Source organism: Lepisosteus platostomus, chromosome 9 (genome assembly GCF_059453375.1).
Source record: "Lepisosteus platostomus isolate fLepPlt1 chromosome 9, fLepPlt1.hap1, whole genome shotgun sequence".
In the NCBI taxonomy this organism is placed as follows: Eukaryota; Metazoa; Chordata; class Actinopteri; order Semionotiformes; family Lepisosteidae; genus Lepisosteus; species Lepisosteus platostomus.
In genome coordinates this window covers 18856590-18884133 of record NC_142619.1, presented here as the reverse complement: position 1 = coordinate 18884133, position 27544 = coordinate 18856590, and the positions used below count along the sequence as shown (strand labels likewise).

Sequence of the window (27544 nt, the reverse complement as noted above, 5' to 3'; positions counted from 1 at the left end):
AATGTCCCAGTAGAATTGAAGATGAATGTATCTGAAATCATTTGCAATAGTCATTTTGTGGCAAAGAAGCTAAAATAAGAGAACTGTTTAAAAACATAGAGAAATATGAAATATTTTACTTAATTGTTAAACCAATTTGGGTCAAATTATGACAATATATATTTTATTACCATACATTGGGCAGGTGTAGAACTATGACAATAACATGCACATGCTTTCGTTCTGACAATTTTGAGGAGAACAGTAGAGTCCACAAAGGAAATGGAAATGGTTTAAATTTTGATTCAAGTAGGGAGCTGCGTCAGCATGCATTGGCTGCAAAGGAAAAAGTAAAGGTTTATTTCATGCTGAAAAGAGAAGAAAAGAAACACAATGTTATAGCTGTGGAGTCTTTGTAAGGTGTAAAGACGGCTGAAGAAGACTCCACAGCCTGAAGAAGGCTCTACAGCTGAAAAGTTGTTTTTCTTTGCTTTCCAGCATGGAATAAACCTTTACTTGTTCCTTTTAAATTTTGATTTTCCACCTATTAAAAATCCTTTAACTGACTGCGACTGAGAGAATAATACTTACAAGTTATGTTCTGCCTTTTGACTTAAAAACACAATTAAATAAAAATGAATGTTACAATATATATATATATTTTTGGAAACATGATTAACACAATCCATGAAATGGAAACAAATAAAACATGATTGTTATATTCACAGGCTTCGTACTGTATATCTATCACTGGTTTCTTCAGTTGATAGTACTGTGATTAATTTATTTCCTTTTATTGGCCAGCTCCCAAAAACCACCTCTCATTTTTTACTGTTCTTTTTTTTAATGGACAAATTTTGTGATGTTTTTATAATAACACGAGGGAGTGTGCTAGCTAGAATGCTTATGTAGCACATTGTACATACATTATTAAGTCAATGCATAAATATGCATACTCTTAAACGTTGTGCCATATATTTACAAAATTTGTCACAAAATTTGTCACTAACCTACAGTAAGTGGCAAAGTTGCAGAATGGTAACTGTTACAGGTCTTGTAAAGAATTTTGAGTGTTTCACCAATGTCATTATTATTGGCAACCTTAAGTAAATTGTGATATGTTACAGCTCTTCAAAGACAGAGATGCAAATAAATTGCATCTTAATTGCACCATGAATATGTTGCACATAGTAAGCTGAATGACTTAGCAGTAATCTCGAACAGATGGAAGACATGCAGGACATCTTTGGTTTCAGTCAGTGAAAATCTAATAATTTAAATGAATCCATCGTCTTAATCATTACATTCTCAAAAGATGACTAAAATTTGGGCAAAACTGTATACAATGTATTTTTATTTCAAATTATTTTAATTTTTATACAGATACAGTCATCTAGATTGTGCATGAAGCAGAAAGCACATGGCAGTGTACTACAGTTTGGTCTGGCATGCTACTACATTCCTGTCTGGCATGCTGCTTTCAGTCCTTCGGTGCTCAAAACAGAGTGTTAAATATTACTGAAATGGTAGCTTCATTTAATCTGTTATTATTCTGAGTTTAATAGTCATATTTCTTGAAAATATAGAATATTTTATATAAGTAAATATATAAAATACAAAGCCTGGTTATCATTAACCGTATTACCTGTATGAATATTTCTGTCACAAAATCAAAAATAACATGCTGCACATGTGTGGTCTATAAATATTTTCTGCATCAAATGTTTTAACCAGGTCGCTTGTTGCTGTTATTTTTTAAAAATTGTATTACTTTTCATTTTAACTACATTTCCCATGAACACTTGCAAGGTGCAAACTAAAAAAAATTAATCAACATGTGATTGGACACACAAGTTATATAAGAAATTATAAACCACGCAGGACCTGCAGGACCCAAGGAAGCAGATCCACAGATGATTGGGAAGTGTAGTCTTTGTGGGTAGTTTAAAGACTGGGTCTTTTCGATTTATGTTTTATTGTTCATTTTTGGAAGCTTACAAGATGTAAAATACCATGGCAGGACTGTCTTGACAAACAGTTACAGTGGCATAGGACACAAGTAAAACTAGTGGGGAATCATATTATATATAAGTTGTATAAGTATTTTAATTCAGTATCTACTGACGTGAATGGAAACAGCAATATGTGAGTATAAACACCTGCTTGCTGATCCAACTTTTTTAGCCATTTCACAAAAGCTATCTAGCTAATTTGTGTATTGTGTGATAATTATGGCCATAGACATGTCTAGTTCACTGCTCATCAAGATATTTTTATTTAATATTTTATTTAACTTTAGGTTAAACTAATTGTATTTCCAGTTTCCTTAAGTAAGGTGAGTGAAGGAACTACTTTGAGTCATTGCAAGGTCGCCATTGGTTTCACTTCATCTTCAAGCAATTATAACATCAGTTGTCTTAATTATTTGTTGTTTATATGTCATGTTTATATATTTGCACTTCCTATCAAATAAAGTTCTTACTTTATTGGTTATTTTTTTATTCGTAGTTTCCAGCATTTCCTTTCAGCTTAATTCTGACGGTAAATGCTGTCATATGACTCTTATATGACTGTATTCCTGTAGTGTCCTGTCAAGTTCAAGTACTATGCAGTATGGAGGCTTTTTACCACAACTGGTTGCACCGTTAACACACTTTAAAACAATAATTTGACGAATGTAATGAAACACAGCCCAGATCAGTAAAAAATCACTTATTTTTCATTGAGAAAATTCAAAAACGATACCTGTTTAATAATACTGTACCCAACGGCATTGCTGGTATAACACAAATGTATGACTCACAATGTTAGGCGATAAGCAGTAGAATTGCAATTATATTTGCCATTGAATTAACAAATACAATTTATTTTGCCACTGAAATATAGATAATGTACAGTAATTACAACAAAACAAAATGACCATTTTTCCATGAATGGTGTTTGGATTTGTCACTGTTGTAGTGAAAAGAAAAATTAATGCAATTTACCTCTGTACACCAAGGTGCCTACCGCATCATGCCTATGGGCATCTTATGTATTCTAGATGGCTGCATCTGTGGTCAACAGATGTCTAATAATTTAAAATCACTAGTTATTAATCACTTTAGCAAATTGCTACAAAATGTATTGGATAAGGGGACAATGAGGACATTGGTGATTATTCTTTTGAGATGCCCCCACTTATAACCATTCATATGGTGTCACGCTGTAAGCTTCACATTTCATGTGGTGTTAAAGTAATTTGCTGTAGTGGGCCAGATATGTTTTAAATATTTCAGGTGAGCTGTACACTACATACTATAAACCATTGAAAAATTTGGCACAACCATTACAGTACCTTCTGATATCTTTAGCCATGACTATTTTAAAATATAATGGTTGTTACTATTCTAAACTCTGTACATCTTTTCTCTGTTGGAAAGAAAATTGTTGGAACATCTTGTTCTATAACTGGCAGAAATAAATGAGTAACTATGAGTAACCATGCCATACGTACATATATTTTGCTGCAATGAAGCGTGTTTTTAATACATGTTTTATTGCTGTACAAAGCTATTTCCGCTTCAGTGAAGGCAGTTCAGGTTCTAGCCATTTCCGTTGTGATTTTTGTGCTTTTTAATCGTTGAGAATTTCAGCAAAAATGCGGCATCATTGTGTCAGGTGTTACAAAAGCAAAGAAAATAAGGACAGCATTTCCCTTGGTGAGAAAACTCGAAGTGAAAGCAAGTTATACCATATTTGTATTGCTACAGTTTAGCTGCTCTATGCCTAGATTTAACAATTTCCAATTTTTACATATTTAATCTTGTTAACTATTGTAGTAAGTTAAATGGGCTAATTATCTTACAGTACAAGCAACAGTGTTCCTATTTTGACAAGTCAGTATTCTTAAAGTAATAATTAATCAAATTGAGCAATTTTCTAGACTTTGTGAAAAAGTTATGGGCTTTTATACTGTATATAAAATAATTGGATTTTTTTTTACAGTTATTAAGGAACAGGTTATAAGGAGGAAATTCTCTTTGGCAACTGAGAATTGTGTGTACACAGTATGCATGCCTTCTCTCCGAAATATTGTACATAGGACTTGACATGCCTAAAATACTAACATAGGTCTCAATATTTTGAAGTTACTGGACGTTTGTTACATACAGTACGTAAAGAGCAAATAGTATGGTAAATTCCTTCTGTGGATGAATAGCGCAAAGTAAAGATAATGTGGTCACAACTGTTTTTAAATTAAACTTTGTTTCACATGTGTGGCAACCCTTACATACAGTATCACCTCACACTTTCTCACTGTAAATAGAGAATAACTGTAATGGAACAAAGGGATCTGGAGTGTAGTTATTAGAAAAGGCATCAAGGGAGCACTCCGGAGACCGAGAAAGATAAATAAGTCAGGGTTCACATTCCTCACAAGAGCATTTGAGAAATTGACTTCAGCTATCAGTAAAATGATTTCTCACTATAAAAGAGACTGTATCAGAGAGTACATACTTAATCCAATAGCTGGGCTAGACTTGTAAAGTCACAGGGTGTGACCTCCAGCAGTGTTTTGCTGTATAGGTTCTGAGATGAAACTCTGAAATTTTGGTAAAAAAAACAAAAGTAAAACTGTCTGTAGGTTCTGAGGAGAAAACGTTATGTTTTTGGCAAAAGCTTAAATTGCCGTACTTTTTGTTCCTATGCGACTGCTGCTGTGTTAGGGGTAGAAGTATTACAGGATTAACACCTGTAATGTCAAATGGAACATAGCAAATAGGGTAATAGCAACAAGGAGAGTAGAAAGGTGTGGACTGAGGAATGAATTTTGGAAGGAAGGCTTGAAACAGCAGGGTTGGTCCAATCTCAGCTGAATACCTACTTTCCCGATTTAAGAAAATAAGGATTTATGAATATTGGTCCTCCAGAACACATTATCCCTGCATCTCAGTCTAAAATGAAGAATATGGAGGTGATATTTGATTCAGCCTTGATGTTTGACCCATACTGTGTGTACAAAATACTATAAAAACATCATACTCCATCTGAGGAAAAATATGACAGACTACGTCCTATATTGTGCCTGACCTTTGCTGAAAATCTAGCCAACACATTTGTGTCCTTCAGAATTGATTACTGCAACATTCTGCTCATTGGAGTATCTAAAACAGTGCTCAACAAATTCACAGCATGTCCAGAATTCATAGCCAGAATGCTGGCCGGGTCTCATGCAAGTGATCACATTACTCCTGTCCTGGAGTCCTTGCACTGGCTTCCTATCAGATTTTGTGTAGACTTCAAAATCCTCATGTTTACCTACAGTAAATGGCTTGGCATCTCAGTACCTGTCTGACTTACTATCGTCTTACTCCCCACCTCACAACCTTCATTTGTCTGATTCAAGTCTCCTGTTTGTCCCCTGAGTTTGTCTACATACTGTACTATGGGTGACAGGACCTTCTCTTTCTGTGACCCAAAGCTCTGTAATTCAATTCCCAAGGATATCAGACAGTCACCTTCCCTGAGTGTGCTTTCAAATCCAGACCCAATACCTTCTTCTTCAGAAAGCCTATAATTAAATTGGAAACCCTTGTTTTTAATTGTACTAATTCTGTTACCTCCTCTTCTTGTACGTTTTCTTACTTTAAAGTGCTTTAAAATCTGCTTTTAAAGGTGCTATATCAAATAAAGTTTATTATTACTCTGAATTTTTATTTGTATTTAATTGCTGATCGGCACAGTTTAGTGTGATTATTATAGAGGTTAATAACACAAGGAGCACTGTGTGAGATACTGTATGCAAGCTCAGATAATGCACAAATTAAGTTCTTGCCGATGGCTCTGACTGCAATTGCCTCACAGGCCTAACAAGTGGACTTAGTGAGCCAGACCCAGCCCACGGTCTGTATGTTGCCTGGCAAGTTCCAGGATTTGCTGGAGCCTGCAACTTAGGGAACACCTTGGTAACTCTTGATGCACAAATGAGAAAACAGTGTAGCAGTTTGCTATGTACGTGATTTGATTATGTTACCTACAGGGAGCTTGTAAGCATTGCTGGAGATGAGCTGAGGAGTTTACATCCCTAACCAGAAGGTTTACTCTTGATTTCCCTGCGAAGAGTCTGTAGAAGGCAGATCTGTTCGCTCACAGACAGACTACAATTAGGCCCTGAGCCAGAATGGCTGTGGTGGGCCTAGCAACTGGGACCAGGTGTGCATTGTTAAGCCAGGCACAGCTAGGTTTTGTAACTGCAGGGAAAGCAGGGCACTAAAGTCAAAGAAAACTGTGAAAAGATACTGTTAACCTGTTGAACTGAAAGATGTTTTGAGTTTCATGCAGTAAAAAGGTCTTCACACACTTCACACAAACTTTAATGGACTTTTTAGTAAGTCTCCAAAAAGGGTACAGGATTTGTTGTTGCAAATAATTGCAAAATTATTTTCTGTCAAGAAAGAGGTTGATATTTACATTGACTTCATGATCATATGACAATATACAACTACACAAAACAGTTCAATGTCTAACGCCATTGTAGTTATGGACTATTTATCCATTTTCCCATTTGAATATGTACATGAAATCAATTAAAGCTAAATAAACAGCAATAAATAAACAGCAATAGTATTATTAATAGATTTCACAGTATACCGTATATGTTTCAACACTCTAACTAATTAAAAGAACCCAATAGTTCTGAGAAATCTGAAAGCACAATTGTCCAGATTGTGTTTCCGGTATTAATTTCTTCATTAAGATTAACTCAATATGGATAAATAAAAGGTAACTGCCCAATTTCATTAAAGGAGTTAATTCCAGACTAATTGTAGTTTGCTTGAATATTGATTAATTGATATCCTTTCTTTAAACTGTGCCCTAAAAGTGGCATAATTAATTCATCCTTTTTAAATAAACTGAATTAAATTTCTGAGGAGAAATAGTCCCTGTTTTTTGCCAAATACTTCATCTCAGTTGTTTGCAGAGCTGTATGTGGATAAGGCTGCAGAGAAAGAAAAATGTATTGAGTGGTTTGCAAATATTAATTTTACATTCAACTGTTGTTAATGCTTCCCCTTCTGTAATTTATTAAAATAGCTGAATACTTATTAATTTTTCATGACTTGCTTGGGGCTTTCATTTAATCTTCAGAATTTTTTTCAATATCTGCTGCAGAAAAAAAAAGATTGAGATCCTTAAAATGTAAATAGTTTAAGTATTAGGAATCAATGCAATTAATCACAGGGATACCTTATTTTATGCCTTTTTATGCATTCATGTCAGATCAGTAAAAAAAATAAAGCTTTTAAAAATGTTTAAAATGTGAACTGCAAATATAGGTATAGTTGTACTATGTGTATTGTGCATTAATGCAGAATTTTATTAAAAATGGTTTGTGATCATTAATGTTTAAGTTATCTTGGAATAACACACCTGGATTAGAATGGAAGCTGTATCCTCAGCATGGGGGATCATATCTGTTGAATCAATCAATTCTGTCCTTCTTTTGCTACAGTACTTGTAAAGTTTTGAAAATGATAGAGCTGCAGTATACTGATAATTTAGTAATTATTGTATTTTAATCATATTGTGCTTTTCATCCTTAAGGATCCTGTCAAAGCACTTCATATATGGGGGACCCTCTTTATCAAATACTATAGGACAGCACCCACTATGAAGAGACACAAATGTCATAATTGAAATTGTTTCATCAATTGAATTAAAAGGAAACTTTAGGTAGGTCTGACTGTTAAAGCTGAGAGGGAAGTTTAGCCATTTTAAGTCTAAGTGTTCCAGGACTAGGTTTGATGTGTCATACTTATAACAACATTTGCTACAATACAGTGTACTCAGTCATCATGCTGATAGTATAGGTTTGGAAATTGTGGTCTGAAGGTAACAGTGGTACAGTGTACCTACTGGTGCTCCAGCACGGATTGCAATAGGATTCCATTATAGACCAAGCTTAGCCTTGCTTAGCTGTAGAAATCTGGCTAGAGCAACCAGCAACACATTAACACTGCAGACCGAAGTAGAAGAACTTTGATAAAATAATAACATTTTAAAATGCACTCAGTATGAAATTTAGTAAGAGGCCTCCAAAGTGAGCACCCATGCAAGGAGTGAACTGGTAAGAGTATGACATGGAGGCCAGCTGTAAATTTGGAAGAGCTGCAGAGTTGACTAGCTATATCCCAGTCACTCCACTAAAAGGTATTGTATGGAAATGAACAAAACGATAACACTTAATAAAAACAGAAAAAAACATCTGAAATCCATGTGTTTGCAACAAAGCGCATAATTAATGTTGCAAACTCGAGGCACAAGGTTTTGTTATACAACACAAAATTGATTTTTTTTTATCTAAATGCAATACGTTGCATTTGATGGAAACCCATCATGATGCATCAGTCAATCAACACTAACTCTGCTGTAAAGCATGATGGTGGCAGCATTATGTTGTCGATCTGCAGAAAAACTATTGTAAACCTAAAAACAAATCACCTTTCAGCAAAACCACAATAATAATAATAATAATAATAATAATAAACTTTATTTTATATAGCGCCTTTAAAGGTGGCTTCTCAAAGCGCTTTACAGGATGACAATAACAATAAATAAGAAGACTACAACAATAAATAAGAAAATTTCACAAGACAGGACACAATTATAATTACAACAATACAACAATAACAATAGAGGAGACCGTGGAAGATGGTATTAAGAAGAGCAGAGGGGTGAAGAATGGAACCAGTTAAGTAAAGGCTTTTCTGAAAAGGAGGGTTTTGAGTCTGGATTTGAAGGAGTTTAGAGAAGGTGACTCTCTAATATCCTTGGGCAAAGAGTTCCAGAGCTTGGGGGCATAGCAGGAGAAGGCCCTGTCGCCCATACAATGTAGACGGGCTTGGGGGACAGTAAGGAGGGCAGAATTTGAAGAGCGGAGGTTGCGAGGTGGGGAGTAGGGCGATAAAAGTTCAGACAGGTATTGAGGTGCCAAGCCATGTAAAGCCTTGTAGGTGAGCATGAGGATTTTAAAGTCTACGCGGAATTTGACCGGAAGCCAGTGCAGGGACTCCAGGATAGGAGTAATGTGAACACTTGCACTAGACCTGGTCAGGATTCTGGCTGCTGAATTTTGGACATACTGCAGCTTGTTCAGAGTAGGTTTAGATACCCCAGGGAGCAGAGCATTGCAGTAGTCAATTCGAGAGAATACAAATATGTTGATCAGCTTTTCAGCCACAGTTAATGATAGCATAGGGCGTAGTCTTGCGATATTTCTAAGGTGGAAAAAAGATGTTTTGACAGTATGCTGTACATGTGGGTCGAATGTTAAGCCAGAATCGAATATAACCCCAAGGTTTTTCAATTTTGATTGGAGCTCAAGTACAGAGCCATCTACAGACAGGGTTACAGGACTGGCTTTACGAAGTTGATGGGGGGTACCAATAAGCATGACTTCAGTCTTGTCACAGTTAAGATGAAGGAAGTTTTGAGTCATCCAAATTTTTATGTCAGAGATGCAATTAGATAGAATAGAGACAGCCACATCAGTGTTGGGTTTGGTATGGATGTATATTTGAGTATCGTCAGCGTAAAAATGAAAGCTGAGGCCATGTGATCTTAAAAGCTGACCAAGTGGGAACATGTAAATGCTGAAGAGCAAGGGGCCCAGTATTGAGCCCTGAGGGACACCAGACTTGACAAGACCAATTTCAGACCTGTACCCATTGAGAGAGACAAAGTGACAGCGATCAGTGAGGTAAGACTTAAACCATTTGAGGGCAGTGTCAGAGACTCCAAACACAGTCTCGAGACGAGAAAGCAAGATGTTATGGTCAACAATCATACATGGACACCAGAACCAAGCAACTATACAATGGAGCATCTTAAGAATAAAAAAAAGAAAAAAAATCCTATTGAGAATCTGTGGAAAGAGATGAAAACCGCTGTTTATGAGCAATCCAAGCAAGTTTAGAGAGCTGAGGCAAATCTGACAAGAAAAATGGCTAACATTGCACTATGCCAGTGTGCAAAGTTGGTAGAGATTTACCCAAAGAAGATGGCAGATGTAATGGATGTAAGTTCAAAGATCTGAATACTTATCATTATACTTATACAGTATTATCCTTAGAAGTCATTGATTTGTGTATTCAGGTGTTGAAATTATTAAATATTAAAATTTAAAATGGTGTTTTCTAATTTCACCAAAAGGGACACCGTAGTAAGGATCTAAATGCTTTTGTATGGCATTGTATAATAAATCGTAAGAGGTGTAGATACTGTAAGTTCAGTCTAATGGGCTGAAAAGATACAGGGTCACAGTTGAAGGCTGAAAGACAATTAATTGAGAACCGAGAGTATTTCTTTACACAGAGAACCCAGCCAGGCAGCTGAGGGTCAGACACGGAGCTCCTTAAAGAAATGGCTGAACAAAGTCATAAATTCTTGTAGCAACTAAACCACAAGGCAAGAAAGTCAGGGCAAATGTTTTCCTCTCATTTGCGGTCTTTAACATATTTCAGACCTAACAGGTGAGATGAAGCAGGCTGATTGTCCACAGGTCCTAGAGAACATTTTTTAGTTTGATAATGTATTTCCTTTGCCAAAACAATAAAGAGGGAGTGAATAAACTTTTTTTGTGACTAACCCAACAGGTGACTTGAATCTTTAAAATTTCAGCATGAAAAAGATAAATATTTTTCTGGTGCCTGTGTAAAACAATATTTAGGTACTGGATGTACTGTAATATTTATAATGTACAGTGAATATTTATACAATTCCTCTGAGTTGGCATGGCTCTAGAATTTTATTTGGTTGATTATATACAGTAAATGCAGAACAGTTCTGCATTTGTAGGTCTGATGAGGGAGCCGTTTTTCTCTCCAATTTTAAAGTTACATCCATCGCATCACAGTGTGTGCTCTTTTGAGGAGTGAATTCAATCCTCCACAGTAAGGGAAAACAATTGCAAATCTATCAAGAAGTGAAGAAGCAGTAGGAGAGGATGCAGCACTAATAAAAGAGATCAATTTCTAAGTACCTCTGAAACTGCAAGGAGATGGTGTCTCCATTATGCTCATACGGAAGAAAAAAAGAGCCCTTAAAGGAGACTACATACACAAGAATTCAATACAGTCTGAAAAGCAAGAATTAATTCAGATTCATGAAAGAAAAAAACACACCTCTCAACAGGGAGAGTGACTTTCATGATAAATATCAAAGGAAAATCTAATCTGTAGCTTGCATAACCTCATAAGCAAACAGGTCCACATTCTTTTTTAAAGCTGTCTTATTATTTTTTTTGGGGGGGGGTGAGGGGGGTGCTTTCCTTGCCCATATGTAATAATATTTAGCAGATGTGAGAGGATTTGACTAATTTTGTCTGTCTTTGTTTTTCAATTTACTAAAGAAGTGGGTAGACTATACTGTACTTGATGTTGATTTTGACAGATTGCCATGTGGACCCAGCTGGACCTCCTTGAACATGGCTGTAGGATAATCAATAAGTGGGACTGAGCACTTGTGCATGAAAGATTGTCTTAACCTAAGACACGGTAAAGTATAGCAATCTGTAATGCAGTCCAGCCCAGAATGGGTTACTCATCTGATACATTTCAGAGATGCTTTAAGGATTTATTGTCAGAAAATCAATAAATCATTTAACAAGTTTTGATTCCAAATTGAAATAGATTTTCCTACGCTACATTACAACCGTAATGAAAGGGGATCTAAGGTAAACAGTTTCGGACAAACACTAAGGGAAGGAGTGCTTCTTAAATCTCAGCACTACCAAAAAAAAAAGAAAAGAAAATTAAAAAGAAATCTACACATTCATCTTAAAAAGCTAAATAGCTATGAAAATAATGTTATGAAAATAATTATTTTTATTGTCTTGCATTGTGAATATCAAACAGAAATAGATTCAACTTTTCATATTATTATTATCATTATTGTCATCGTTTATTTCAAAAGGGGGATGTGTTTCACTGAATAATGGTAAAAACAAAACACACTGGGCACATAAAGAGAACTGAACAAAGAATCCAGGATTGGATTGTTGGTTAATGAAATAAGCAGAGCATCAAGAATGAATTTGGATTTGGTGACCGCAGAACAACCTTCAGCCAGTCATCATCATCTCATCTAATACCCTTATTCCAAGCAGTGTACCTATAAATTTACCTGAATTGCTTTGGCCCTCACTTCAAAATGATCTGTGAAAGCTTGGGCGATGAGTCAATATTTTTTTGAGGGCTAAAATCCTCCAGGAAGAAAATTCGACAGGAAGGAACACTGGTAGTAAATACTAAATCTTTCTTTATTCACAATCCGATAAATAAAAAGGCACTGAAAATTCAAATAAATGGCAAGTGAAGACATGAATAAAACTAACCAGTTTTAACAGCTGACGACTGTACACCTTGGATTTTTCCCCTAATAATAAATGTGAAATATAGAAATAGATTTTATGTGAAGCTGTTGTCTTATATAGAAAAAGAAATATATTAACCACAGTAAATGAAAAAATGCTGTACAGTATGTGAAGGTAAACCTGATCAATCACCAAACATAGGTGTAAAAAGGAGAAGCAGCAAAAATTGTGCTGTTTTGTTGTATCACACTGTGATGCTGATTTATCATACTCTCTATTATTGATCAACATAACAAAAAAGAGAACAATGTTGAAGTATAGGAAACGTAACAGAGATTTAATTTTACCATTTGTTACATTAGACTGTAAGGGGATTTTAAGACTAAGCTACTGTGCAGTACCCTTATAAGGTCAAATGGATAGAGATATTAACCACATACAATAAAACCCTTTCACAGTTAAACTGTTTTAAAGGCAAGTCAGTCTAAATCATGGGATGACTTTTTAGAAGCAAAGCAAAATAAAAAACCTGTTTGGATGGTTCTGTTTAAAGACATGTTATTTTAAAATAAGGAGTTATCACATCAGCCTCTATATTTTGAAAATTGTGCTACCAGTTATTTATAGATACCATTCTGTATGTTTTCCTACTGTATGTTGTTTGAATCAATGAATTGATTCGTGTGATCACTGTTTATTTTATGCACAGAAAACATAACACACTTTTTGTCATCATTTTGCTGGCTATTGTTATTGTGATGTGTCTGCTTCCCTGTCCTTATGAGGCAAAAGGTTTAGAAGACAACTGAGACCTCTATTGGCAGGAGGTGGTATGATAAAATTGCCACCCACCAAGGGATCCAGCCCTTTCAATAGGTTTACATGCTCACTGAAGACGTTGGCAACCCAGGTATTTATCCTTTGTACCCACCTAGAACTAGACGTTCTTATATTACGTGTTCTCACTTCTGTTGTGTTTTTAGTTGTGTTTTTAGTTTATTAACCTTTTGATAAAGGTGAATGTTGGGACACTACCTTGTTCTCCATACCAGAGCGGTGACTGTGTGGCTAAGGATCTGTGCCTGTAGCTGGAAGGTTGCTGGTTCAAATCCTGCAGCTGCCAGAGGAATCCTACTCTGGTGGGCTCCTGAGCAAGGCCAATAACCCCAACTCCTCCAGGGGTGCTGTACAATGGCAGACCCTGCGCTCTGACCCCAGGCTATCTCCCTGTCTGTGTGTCTCATGGAGAGCAAGCTGGGGTATGTGAAAAGATAACTCCTAATGTGAGAAAGTGTTAATAAAGTGATGTTATTCTAATTTTGTATTCATGATGCAAGTAGAAAATGCTAAATCTAATATTTGAAATGATTACACAAGGAATATTATTTTTGTATTACAAACATGCAGATTCCATAGCAAAATATATATCAAGAATATTCAGTATTCTGGATACTACAGTAGATAAATATTATTAGCTATATAAATGCACAGTTTCTGCTTAAGCCAAACTACTTCTTATTGAACTAAACAACTTCCACTTTTATGAAGTAAAATATTGAAGCAATAAGTATTGATCGTGGTAAAGACTGAAATTATGCAAGAGTGCTTCATCAAATTTTAATATTTACTGTAGCAACCAAATGGTTATGTAAGAAACATCTTAGCAGCTTAGAAATATGTGCAGAGTATTTTAAACAGCAGTGTTCAATTCAGTCATGTTTATTCTCTGAATGATTTACTCCATGAGAACTTTTAGCATTATCATGTTTTAAAGTGCTAAAGGAGATTTAAAATGGATGTATCTTTAACAAATAAATGTAAATATGAATGTAAACATACTATTACTCCCTTTCTGGTTTTCATTTCCTCACAAGTGTTCCATAGCTTTTTGACTGCTTCATTTTTACTGCGATTTAATCTGAGGGACGAATTCTACACATACTGTACAATAGCCATTATTAATCACCAAATATTATTGGTTCCGATATTAATTTGTTACATTTTTAATGTCACTGAGTATATTTGGCTATAATTATACGTTTGTTTTATATACAGTACACATGACCTGAAGAGATCAAAATACATTTTTATTTTATTTTATAGAAACAGGTTACCAATGACAAGAAACCCCTTAATACATGCTTGTTCTGTTGCTAGTAGCTAATCGATCCAGGATCTCTCACAGATCTCTTTATTGATAGAAGTCCAGGGAATCTGCTTCAACAGCAAGGTTATTGCCCATGGTGCTCTAATCTGCCACACACTTTTATATATTGACTTCCTCATAAAAACATACCCCATTTACCAATATATAAAGTATAACTTTGATAATTTATACTACTAAAGCTGACACCAGTCTCATGTCACTCAATTAATATTTTCCATACATAGAATTGTATTTTATAGGGATTAAATTATTTTAATATAACATTAATAAATAAAATAAAAAGTAATTCAGAGCAATAGAATTGGTTGGACATTCCTGTTTGATAAAGGTACCATGAATGGACAAAATTAATATGTTTAATAAACAATAATACATCTTGTCTTAGGTAGCCTGCTCCTCCCTCATATTACTGCAGTACTTAGATATTTTTATGATACGTGGTTATCTGTGTTTATGTGTTGAAAGAGTTATCAATTTCCATTAAAGCCTGCAGTCTTGGAATAACATGATATGTAATACTGGGAAAATATACAATATCTGAATATACCTATCACTTTATGTGGAAGTAAACTGTGAATCCATTCATTTATATAAGTAGTCTAATCTAGACTGCTTTACAAATTAGTACAAATTAATTAAGATTTCCAATTTAACTGTATGCTGTAAAGTGATATTGAAAGGTGAAATATTTGAATTAAAAAGTAATATTGAAACATGAAACATTTCTTGTCACAAGACAAGACATGCAGAAAGCTAAAAATACCTCAGCTAAAATTCTATTGTTATCTCAATTTTTAATGCATTTTGTTACATGAATCGGTAAAATAACATTTTATTGGCTATGTTACTATTGATCATAGTGAGGTTAATTAGGCTAAGACCAGCAAGGAAAAGGTTTGACTATCTCCAGTTGCCCTGCTTCCTGAAAAACATCCTGAGGTTTCAGCTTAATCCAATGCCTTACACAAGCAGGAAGTATGACGAAGTCCAGAAAACTATTTGAGTTCTGTTTTTAGAAAACAGGCATAATGGAAATCATTGAGGTTCCTTCAGTGAGGTTCCTAACACAGGAGTGAGGATGCCATAACATGGAAATGCTATTCTTTATATGCATTCTGTCAAATGACTGTGAAATATAATTGAATAATGCTGATAAGTAAAATTTCAATGTCCATCATCTCAATATTTGTGTTAGGCACTGATTGTCACAGATGTCTAATAGAAACAGCAGGGTGATAATCCTTTTTTTTAATGCAATTTTTGGATTTTATACAAAACATCACAATTATATTAGTTATACTAGGTTATTATGAAATTCTTAAATTGTGCATGCATGTTTTTAATTTGACACGAAGTTTAATGGTAATAAACAAGTGACTTTCTGGTGAATGGATTGATTGAACTATGCAATTCTAAATGGTTATTTTGAGTATATAGCATAATGGTGCAGTGGTTAGTATTGCTACTGTACGTCACAGTGTTGGGGTACTGGGCTCATTTGTGGACCTGGGGTGCTATCTGCGTGGACTTTGTATGTTCACCCCATGTTGGGTGGGTATTCAGTCCAAGTGCTTTGTTTTCCTACCACAGTGAAAAGACATAGTGGGAGGTTAATTGGTTTCTGGGAAAATTGGCCCAGGTTTGAATATAAGTGCGTTTGAGTGTGCCCTGCAATGGACTGGCCCACTGCTTTCCAGGAGAGGCTCCAGCTCCTCCATGACCCTGAATTGGATGAAGTTTAGAAAAAAGATAGATTTTAAATATAAGAAATGGTACATATATAACCCAGGGTTTTATTTTTCATTTCTTTTATGTAGACTAGGCAATCATTTATCCAACATTGTTTTTGAATTAAAATGATTTAAATTATATTTTGCAGAAAAGGTTGTATGTTTCCTCCAAAGTCACTATTGAATCAAGAAGATAATACATAATATGATTCCTATTTCATATCATACTTAGTCTATTCAATTACTTGAATATCTATATACCATTATCACCAATAGCTGGAACTATCCATCTGTTCATCTGAAAACTGATTAGTCCGATACAGGATGTAACACCAGTCCATCTCAGTCACACATAAAAAGACACATACATATGGGGATCACTTAAAGATTTAATACAGTCAGCCTTTGGACTGGAGGAAACTGGAGGTCCCACCAAAGAACCATGATGTCATGGTGAGCACATGAAAACTCCAAAAGGACAGTGTCCTAGACTATAACTGATACCACGACCCAGGAAGAAACAGCCTCATCACCTTAACACCCTTTAATTGTCAGAATCACTAAAAAAATCCTTTTTCAGCAGAAGAGAGACTTCTGAACTATCACTAGTCTTTGGGAATTTCAGGAACTGACAGTGAGCTTCAATTAATCATTTTCAAAATCAGCATTATTTTACCGTCAACTATCCTACACTTCTTGGATTTTGCTGAGGATTAGTCTTTGACAGTATATACCCCATGGGCTCTGAAAAGAAAAGAAAGACCTAGGGGCACAAATGAAAGTTTAAAGCAGGAGCATTTAGGACTGAGAACAGAAAGTAACTTCTAGTAAGTGTGGTGGGTGTCTGGAACAAGCTGTCCAACAGCTTTGTTGAAACATATTTTAATCATTGTATTTGGGTGACACTTTTATCCAAACAACATTTTACCTGTATAATGTATACATATATTTTACATACAGTAGCTGGGAATTTAACTAAATCAATCTACATTTACAGCAGAAGAGCACCACTCAGTATTTGAGCCCACAGTCTTCAAGTTACAAAGTAAGTCCATCCATATATTTTCTAACTACTTCATACAATTCAGAGTTGTGAGATAAAGCCAAATCCCAATTACTGCTGATACACAAGCTGATACTCTGGGACCAATTTAAAAAAATGACTGGATAAGATCCTTAAATCAATAAGATACAAACAAGCCTGATAATTATTAATATCTGCCTCCTGCCTTTGATTGACATTAATGCGCAATTTGAATATCACATGTTTTGCTGACTTCTTGTGTGATTAAGGGTACAAACTGCATTACCCATATTTACCTTTTAAAATTAGATTGACATATCCATGGGATCTGTAACACTTGCTTTATTAAAAACAAGGAAGAACTTGAGACAACGTAGATGGCCATGGCTCGCTGTCCAGCAGTTTGAGACTTTGTGGCATTGAGGTACTTGTAAATTTGTAGAAAAGTAACATGTATTTCTTCTGAGGCTGGGATTTGATCCATCAACTTCTTTCATCAGACTCCCTTCATCTACAACCACAAAAAGTTGAGTTTGCACACTTTTCAGCTCCAGAGAGTTCCATCATCATGATAAGCTCACACCGCGAGCATGATGCGAGTATGATTTAGAGCCAAATCTCTACACCATTCCAGGCTGACTTTGTTCCAGATGCTGTGGGGTTCATAATGTAAAAAAGGTACTTGGTCCTCATGTGTTGATATGAGCTTTATAATAAGTGACTCAGTGATTCTACCATGTGGGACTATGAAAAAAATGTGTTTTTGATAAATAAAGAAGAAATGTAAAGGGCTACTGGTATGCTCGAAACTCAATATCATGTTGCTTAGTTATTTAATGTATTCTGTACCATAGTCATCTATGTGTGTCTGACACATACAGTACCACTTGCAGAAGACAACAAGGTGATGCCAAAAATGTCCTAGACCTTTGGGAAGATCATTATATTCAAACTGGGAACAGGAGGCACTTCTTTACACAAGAGTAGTGGCTGCACAAACTGCCCACCCAAGAGATTGAAAGTGATTTCATGGGATCTTTCATGAAATGGCATAAAGAGATCCTTGGATCAATTAGCTGCAGTCAAACGAGTGCAAAAGATGTACTATATTGAATTGATTTATTTTGTTAGTAACTTTATGTCCTTACTGTATGTTATAATCCGAGCAATGTTAGTGTTGGGAAATTATCTTCAAACCCTATCACTGAGTAGGTGTTTTACACACATTAACAAGCGGCTACACAAGGATGGTATAAATTTCAGATTCCCATTCTTTTGCATCCAGCATATGAGACTTACAGACACTTTCAGAAACATTTGTGTTGCAAGACAGAGTACTTTCCTTCCCAAAGTCAAGCAATGACAGCATATTGCTTGCTTCTTCTTTACCAATTATAATTGTCTACCTAAAAACAAAATCCATCTATAAAGAACGAGACAAGGAAGAATAACATCACTTATTAGTTAGAAGAAGTGATAACAGCAAAGCTTAAAAATATTACAATTCTCCAATTCCCTTGTCTACAAAATCAGTCTAATCAAAATGAGTTTTCTTTCAAACCACAGTAATGTATTAATTATTCACTGAAATACAAATGTCAGAGGAGGTCTAAAATAGTTTCAAGAATTTAGTTTTTGTGTTCAAAATCAAATTAAAATCTAATTCAAATTCTGGTGAATTGAATCTGAAATGCCATTCATTTTGGCTTCTTGGCAGCATCTAGAAAGGCAGGCTGTAAATAACTGAACTATTTTTCTGAAGTCAGTCATGGAATAAGCATGAAAGATACAACACCTTTTTCTGTTGTGGAGACCAGCAGGCTTTGTTACTGAATGGGTTCGTAATGTGTTTCGAGTGCATTTCCTTTGGCAGTTTCCTCTTCTCTGGACTTCCAGTTATTAATATGCGTCTGGTGTTTTGCGACTGTTCCAGGCAGGATTCAGAGTTTCCTGGACCTTTTCAAGAGAGGTTCACAGATTGAAGATTGAGCAGTGAGAGAAAACAAGTTTTCCTAATCCACAGGAACAAAGTAACAAGTCTGGGAATGCCTCTTCTAAAAAACTGGTAAGTTAGCTAAATCATAGTTTTAATTCACTGTTACGTTTATGGTATAGTTAATGTAACTGCCGTTTTCAGATATGGAGTCAAATAACTTTAAGGTCCTTATCTTATCTTGTGAAAAAATGAAACCTGTTGAAAATGTTTACTTCCTAAAGAGTTTTTGCTTCAGAATTGTTCCTTAGTCATCTCTGAAACTTTGTCAAAGAGGTAAAAGGGGTTGCAGATTTATTGAAAAGGCAATGTTGATTGCTTTTATTTATTAGAAAGTTTTCTTTAAAAAAGCACACTTAGATCACCTAAATTAATCTGCACATTAAATACCCTGCTAGCATGTCTTTTCTGTGTTTGACTGATGGAGAACAATTTTACATCTCATTTCTTTTGTTGGGTACAGAATGTAACAATTGTTCTAAATGGTACAGACTAAGGCGTTAAAGCATAGCAAAAAGTCAAAGTTACTAAAAAGACCGTTAAATCACATGAGACATCTCACATAATTAAACAATGAGAATAACTACATTAAGGTAAAATAGTGAAGTGCAAATAGTGTGATTTTCCATTGTATTTCCACACTGTTAAAAAACTATACAATTACTAGTTATACTGTACAACTTAAGAGCCTTTTGTCAAAGATGAGATAAAATCTTATGGTTTGTCCTTCTTTTGTTCTAAAATAAACTTTTGATGGTTTCTTTAGGTTGTGTTTGCACTTCTTTCTTAATATTTAAATGGGAGTAAATTAATTCTGCATTCTAATCTTTTTTTATACCCTAACCTGGAGTTTTGATTTGATAACCTATGCCTTATCCTTTGAGTTGTGCTCTGTATCAAGTTTGCCCCTGAAGAAAATGTCAGGGATTTTTAAACTATTTGTTTACATTCAATAAAACAAGGTTGTGTTGTCCATGTGTGAAAAACTTAGTCTTGCTTTTAAGTCACATAGGAAGCAAGCCATAATGTTTGTTTAAATGAACTGCAGGATTAACTCATACATGTGCATACTGTATATTTTATCATCAATGCAGACATTTCAAATAGCTTAATTTATACTGAAAATAAAACTAAAACTAAAACCTGAATGAAAGGTAAATCTACTGCCCATTTCAATTTAAATAAGGAGGCTATGTCAATATCAGTCTGTAGTTAAAAAATTTAATTGTGTAAGAGTATTTCAGTCAGAATGTGTTAGATAAACAATTAATTATATATCCATTTATTCTACAGGATTATAGAATTATAGAAAGGACAGTTCCTTAAATTGTGAGACTATGGATCTTTTGTTCTCAAGGGGGCATGTAGTTTCTTAGCTTCCTGGAAGTGTTTTAAGTGACATCCTTCATGTAATACTACAACATATGTTCTAGTATTCCAACATGTTAGGCTTGTTTGTGAAATAAAAATGCTATCTACTGAGAAAGAATAAAAAAAGAAAGTTAAAGGTACAAAATGGGATTTTATGTTGGTGTTAAAATCAATGTTTCAAGGTAATTCCTAAAATCCAAAAGTAATGTGCTAGCGTGGGGAATTTACTCAGAACAAGTAGATGTGTTTCCTCTGAATGCTTGTTTTTGCGTTACAATCAGACATAAAGACAATACAAGGAATACAGTATCTTACACTTAATCTATCTTCTGTTTTATTGATGCAGAGGAATATAACAATATAACAATTGTATATAAGTGCGTGTTTAAGGCATTGCAATGGTTTTTGTGCATTTGTGTGTAATGCACATACTTCTCTTTTTCTCTTTCATGACTTTTTAACATCCCTGAGTATGAAGCAGCTCTTTAATTTTTCCAATAAAAATACCCTGAAACAATCATGACAAGACACAGGATGTCTTTTGCCATCCGTTTGAACCTGGACAGGGCTACAGGGGAAATGCTCCCATTTTGTGCTGGACAGGAAGAAGCATTTGCATCTTTGTAAAGCCAGGAACCAAAAAATATATATATATTTTTGCAAGACAAACAGGGGGTCCAAGGTGCTTTCTGATAGAAGGTACTAGGCAACACAGATTACAGGTTTGGACCATCTGGAAGCAAATAAGTCTTTTAGTCTGAGATGAAGAATTGAATCAGCTATTTTAGCAGCACCCACATTGTTTGTGAAAATACAGTAATTCTAGAAACCTATGCTACCATAATCTATTGTAAAGTACTTCTATTCTAGTTAATTACTCAAACCCACTACACTTTTAGTATAAGGCAAAAGTAAGCATCAAATATCAAAATGCATATATTTTTTTTTTAAATCATACATCACCAGATCTTTATTCAGTCATATTTTACTGATTAGTCTTACAACATAGTTCCTTGGATTTAAAAACCTTTTTGGGTGAAAGCTTTTCTGAAGCATTTAATATTGATTGTGTCTTGTAAATGAATAAGGCTGAAGGAAATAGCAAAACAACACCAAATATGTTAAATTATGCATGACAGTATATACTGTATTAATTACAAAAGTTAAGCATACATGTAGTTATAACTTAAAACACTCATACATAAAAATATAGGAATCTACCTCTGTACATCCACTGCTATTCTTTATTTGTTGTTAGTGTGACATTCACAATTTTCTATTGAATAAAAGCCTGAACCCAGACATTGATTTAAACAAATGCTTTCTTTTTTCTATTTTTAATTGTATTTATAGATGCACACCATACTGGGCTTAATGTGAACTTGTTTAATGTATTAAGACATTTACAAGCTTAAAAGTTATATTATTTAAGGATAACATTAGTGTTCTATCATTAAGAATTCTCTCATTTGAAGTTCCTATTTTTTCCATTATTTTGATTGCTAAGAAGGCAAAACAGAAGTAACTTTACTTAAAAGTCAACAAATCAGCACAATATATTCTTTATGGGAACAAAAAATATATTCTGGAAACTGAAAAACAGTTTAAAATACTGTGGTATTCTTAAAACTTAACATAAGACCCAGTATTTCACTGTTTAAGGAAAATAAAACATCTCTATATCCTTTCTAGCTCACATTGCTTGATAATATTATATACAATATAATGCTGGTAAAATAATGCAGTTTAAGAAAATGTATAAAATTTATACATTAATTAATCTTTATCTTTCCTTTGAATGTGTTTCCAAAAAGGATTTTGTATAATAGAAGAAACAACTTAATTGACTGTATAATGGACATACATATCTGAGACATGATTGACAAACGTCTCAATTTTTCACAAAAGTCTTTAAAACAGTTCAATCATTTACCCTATCTTACAAAATAAAACAAATCCCAACAGGACCACTTAGTTTAACAAAATTGAAATACTTTTCAGGATATCATATGAATGGGGACTGCAGCAAAAACATTAAGGCAAGCAGCAGGAAGTTTATTATGACCTTGTAAACTTTTTACTTAATAGGATCCCCTGAAACATTTAAAATGTATGCAAAAACGTTTTTGCTTCCATATTTTGTAAACAAATGATTCATCTTGTTAATGAATTTCAGCCCTAATGATAAAGCACATCTAGCTATAGGAAACCTGCTACAAAGTATGCCAGGAAAGGGACATGATATTGTTCCCAGTAGGTTTGACAATTTCCCAGATGCCCTAATACAAACCTGACTTAGTTTTGTAAATTGTCTTTCATTTCTAAATTGTGAGTGGTTTATCCCATAGTATTTACAATATATATATCTGCAAAGTATGGAAGTATGGAAAACTTAGAAATCCAGATAAATTCTTAAAGTTGGGTAGACTGAAAAAATTGGTACATTAAAAGTTCATAACAAAAATAAAACAGTAATATACTGTATACAATATACTAGAAATATACTGTACATTGATAAATTACACTGTACAATGAAATCTTAAAATCTTAAATTTTAAAAAGGAAAACCAGTTTATATGTGGAAAGATTTACATTTCTCTACAGTTTGATAATGGCAGATCCTCAGTTACCTGTGTTTGGATGTAACCACTTTCTGAAGCAGATTCTAACCTGGGATGAATTTGAAATGATTAACTGTGCTATAGCCTGGTGAAAGCACTATTCAGATCTTGATCTTGTCCTTTTGAAAAACTGAGTTATTTTGTATTCACTTTAGAGAAGGACAGGTTTTCTTTTGTCAACTTTTATTGACTGACAAAGTTACATTAACTGTTACTGAAAAGTGCTGCCTTCAGCTGAAAAAAGCTAAAGAATACGTTGTGCCTACTTATAAGCAATTACCTAAGGAATGTCTGGTCTACAGGGTGCAAGAAATGTAACACCTTTGTGTTTTTGCTTGGAGCTAGAGAAAGTTTGCAATGTTATCAAGGGACAAAATAAAGTGCAGTAGGCCTTGGGGACAAAAGTGAAACTGAGTATATTGATTAGTGGAAGTTACCTCAACTCTTTTTTTATATTGTATATTACAGACTAATATATAATGGATGACATATTTCATGCAGGTATAAACAACTGTTGTTCATGTTACAATTCAATATTATAATTTGCTGAATGTTGTGTTTTACTGAAAAAAAAGTGCTTTTTCATGTACTGTATGTGCTGTAATTTCACAAAGGAGAAATGCTATCTGTGGATTTTGTTACCAGAATATAGGCTTTTGTTATGTTAATTGTGATATTGAGGTCATACATTTCCCTTTATTCAATGGTGTCTTTATTGTACATTAGTAACTGTTTACTATTTTTGTAAAAAGGTTCTTCAAAAGAATTTTTTACCACAAAAGACTGAGTCAGCCTAGCAAAAAAGTGTTCCCTGAAATAACAGACAATAGTGGTGCACAAAATAATAATAAAAAAAAACTGTGGTGTAAATGATAGCATGCAATTTTAATTATTGTTTAAATAGGTCACTATCATCATTTACTGTAATGTGATCAGCACTGTGGTCTAGTGATGTGAAAAGCTCACCTTTCCAAAGTAAATTGGATCTATGCTCTTTTAAGTCAGACCGGAGGGCAAGCATAGTGCATAACTAGGACAATATATGGTAACAATGAGGGTGATTACTTTTTTACAGCAGTGCAGTATGTGTGTTTACCTTCCCTTAGGGTATTCCAAACACATAGACAACTAACTACATAATATCAGCAGGCTATGTAAAACAAAGCGTATGGCTTTTGTTTACAGTTAACAGTCTGTTAACAAACCCATGGCCCTGTACAATGGAAAAGTAGCTTACAAGAGACATGAATCTTGTTAAAGCTCTCTAGCAGAACATAGGAAAGGTTACAAATTAGATGAGACAATCTGGCCCATCTTCCGTAGCTTTTATGATTGCTAAAAGCTAAGTACAGTAGTATTTGTTGTTTTTCTGTATAATGTAAATAAGGTGGCACAGTGGATCAGTGTTTTTAGCTTTGCTGCCTTGCAGCGCTGAGGCTCTGGATTCAGTTCTGGACCTGGGGTGCTATCTGTGGGGAGTTAGTACAGTATGTTCTCCCCATGTTTATGTGGATTTCCTCCGGGTGCTCTGGTTTCCTCCCACAGTACACAGATATACTAACAGGTTTGTTGGCTTCTATAAAACTGGGCGCTGGTGCTAGCGTGTGCAAGTCTGTGTTTGTGTCTGTGTGTGCCCAGACATCCAGTCCAGGGTGTACCATTCCTTGCATCTGTTGATGACCAGGATAGGCTCCGGCACACCCGTGACCCTTAATTTGAAGAAGCCATTAGAAAATGGATGAAATATTTAAATATACATAAACATCTGATATATGTGTTATAAAATGCAGTTTACAGCAACGTTAAGAGTAATAGTGAGCTACCATGTCATGTTGTCAAAGCAGACACCCTGACTTCTTTCAAGAAATGGCTTGATGAGTTCTTTACATCACCTGGCTACTAGAAGAAAATGATGGGTAGAATTATGCCTTCCATAAACTTTTCTTTCTCTTATGTAAGATTGATCTTAAGCACCACAATGTGTAAGCATATAACAATAGTTAAGAGTACTTACCAAATAATCCAAAGCAAACTTTTTTTCCCCCTGGAGATAATCTCTCTTTAGTGTCCCTTCCCCCAAAATGAAAGATTGACACCGACATAACAGAAATACCCCCCAAATAAGGCAACAAAATGGAAAAGCACTGCAGAAAGTCTAGGTTAACATCTCAAAGAAACTGTTACAGTAGCATCCATAAGAATGTAAGTCCCTTACATTAATTGAACTATAGGCTTGTATGTATTGAGTTTTTCATTCAATTTGTCAAAACAAAAGTGTTTATAGTTTATGTGTGAAGTTTTACCATTAAGTCCAATCATAGTACTAATACTATAGTAAAGAGTCGACTATACAGTAAATGCTGCATATGGAATTTTGCTTTGCCCTGCAGAGATGGTTATCCAAAAGAGTGGAAAGGATAATCAAAATCAGTGCTTTTTTCACACTCTCATTCCTGCTGTCTTAGTATCATGGAATTGTAAAGAGGCATGCCTTACACAAGAAATTATATCCTAATACAGTCAAGTGCAGTATTATTTGAAATGGTTTAACTTCCTAATTAATTGCATGTTCAGAGAAAGCCAAATGTGCTCATTTTATATAAAAGTCAATTATATGCACACACAGAACAATTGCCTGGCTGATTGCCATCTTAGAGAACTCTGATTGCAGTGAAGAGAGATTCTGAATAAAATTAGAAAGTTATAGTCAAGGCTTCTCTGAGGTTGTAGTGCTGAAAATAGGTCTTTCACCTTCAGCTTTACCAACATATTGATTGTGGTTACAAATTATTTTGGCGTTTGCATTTTAATTCTGTAAATCTTAAAAAAAAAAAAAACATTTCTTCAACTGGCTTAATAATAATTATTTTACCAAGCCTACAGGTCTTTGGAAGGTGGGAGGAAACCAGAGCACCCAGATTAAATTCAACATGTAAACATCAGAACATCTAAATTAAACATAGATGGTTTCCCTCTAGTATATGGTAGTATTTGACCAAAACACTAGACAAGAAACTAGAAAACCAGATTTTATATCTCACTATATCACCTGTGTTGATCTGGAGAAAATCAAAACTGATGCACCATCTGAGCATCAATTCAAAAATAAATGGTTGATGGCACATTAACTGTATATTTGTCCGACTAACAAATAATCACCTAGACTGTTCAGCTCTTAGTGTTTAAAAGTATTTTTCCAGGAAATGGGAGATAACCCCTTATTTCATACCCTACATACCATTCTCTACATAGTAAATGTGTCTATAAGGTAAAAAGAAGAAAAGCAATATTTCAGCTGTGGAGCCTAATTCCACACGCCTGAATTAGGCTCCACAGTGAGAAAGTTGTATTTTTACTTTCAGCATGTTATTAACCTTTGTAAGGTGGTTAATTGACATTACATTTACTTGAAGGAGTGGAGGTGAAAGCTTTGCAGCTTGCACACTGACACAGCTCCTCACTTCAACCTCTTCTGTAACTTCTGCTTTCCTAAACATTTATGTTTAGAATGCTTTTGTTTGACATTTCCAGACACTACAAAAGCCTATTAGGGCATACTGAAAAAAAATATTTAGTTGACTTTCAAAAACTTACAGCACTTCAGGAATCAGTTTTGTATTTTTTAAAAGAAATGTTCTCTTTTCTCTAGATGCTGCAATATGTCGACATGATTCATATTGTATGGAAATAGACATAAAACCTTTTTGAAGTTTAGTTGTTGCTGATAATAAAATACTCCCGTTTCCTTATCTGTCTGTGGAGAGATTTTTGTTGTAGTTGAAGGTAATGTAATTAATGGTAATGAATACATGTGTATGTGTGGCAATATTAGACTAATAATGATAATAATATATAATAATAAACTTTATTTTATATAGCGCCTTTAAAGGTGGCTTCTCAAAGCGCTTTACAGGATGACAATAACAATAAATAAGAAGACTACAACAATAAATACACAAGATAAGACACAATTACAGTTACAACAATACAACAATAACAATAGAGGAGACCGTGGAAGGTGGTACTAAGAAGCCCAGAGGGGTGAAGAATGGAACCACTTAAGTAAAGGCTTTTCTGAAGAAGAAGAGCATAGTGTTAGTAGTGTTTAATGGATTTCAAGTAATCATCTTGCAGTATTTTGATTGCATTTCAACTTGATAGAAAGAAAAGTAATGGTGATATACAGTAAGTATAGATCATGTGTTTTCACACTTGGCTTATCAAAAGTTATTATACTGTAACATTTAGTTAGCTTCCTCATTTTGTACTGTTTTTAAAAAATGATACAGAAAAGAAAAAAAATG

General features: G+C 34.5%; 1 protein-coding gene across 3 annotated transcripts in view; it reads left to right on the top strand.

The window, feature by feature from the left end:
- The window catches only part of shank3a (SH3 and multiple ankyrin repeat domains 3a), a 666415-nt gene that overhangs the window by 32149 nt on the left and 606722 nt on the right, over window positions 1–27544 (top strand). For all 3 annotated transcript variants that reach the window (XM_088647094.1, XM_088647093.1, XM_088647091.1), the window contains exon 2: window positions 19189–19320. The gene's annotated coding sequence lies outside the window, so the exon portion shown is untranslated. The remainder of the gene's footprint in view (window positions 1–19188; window positions 19321–27544) is intronic.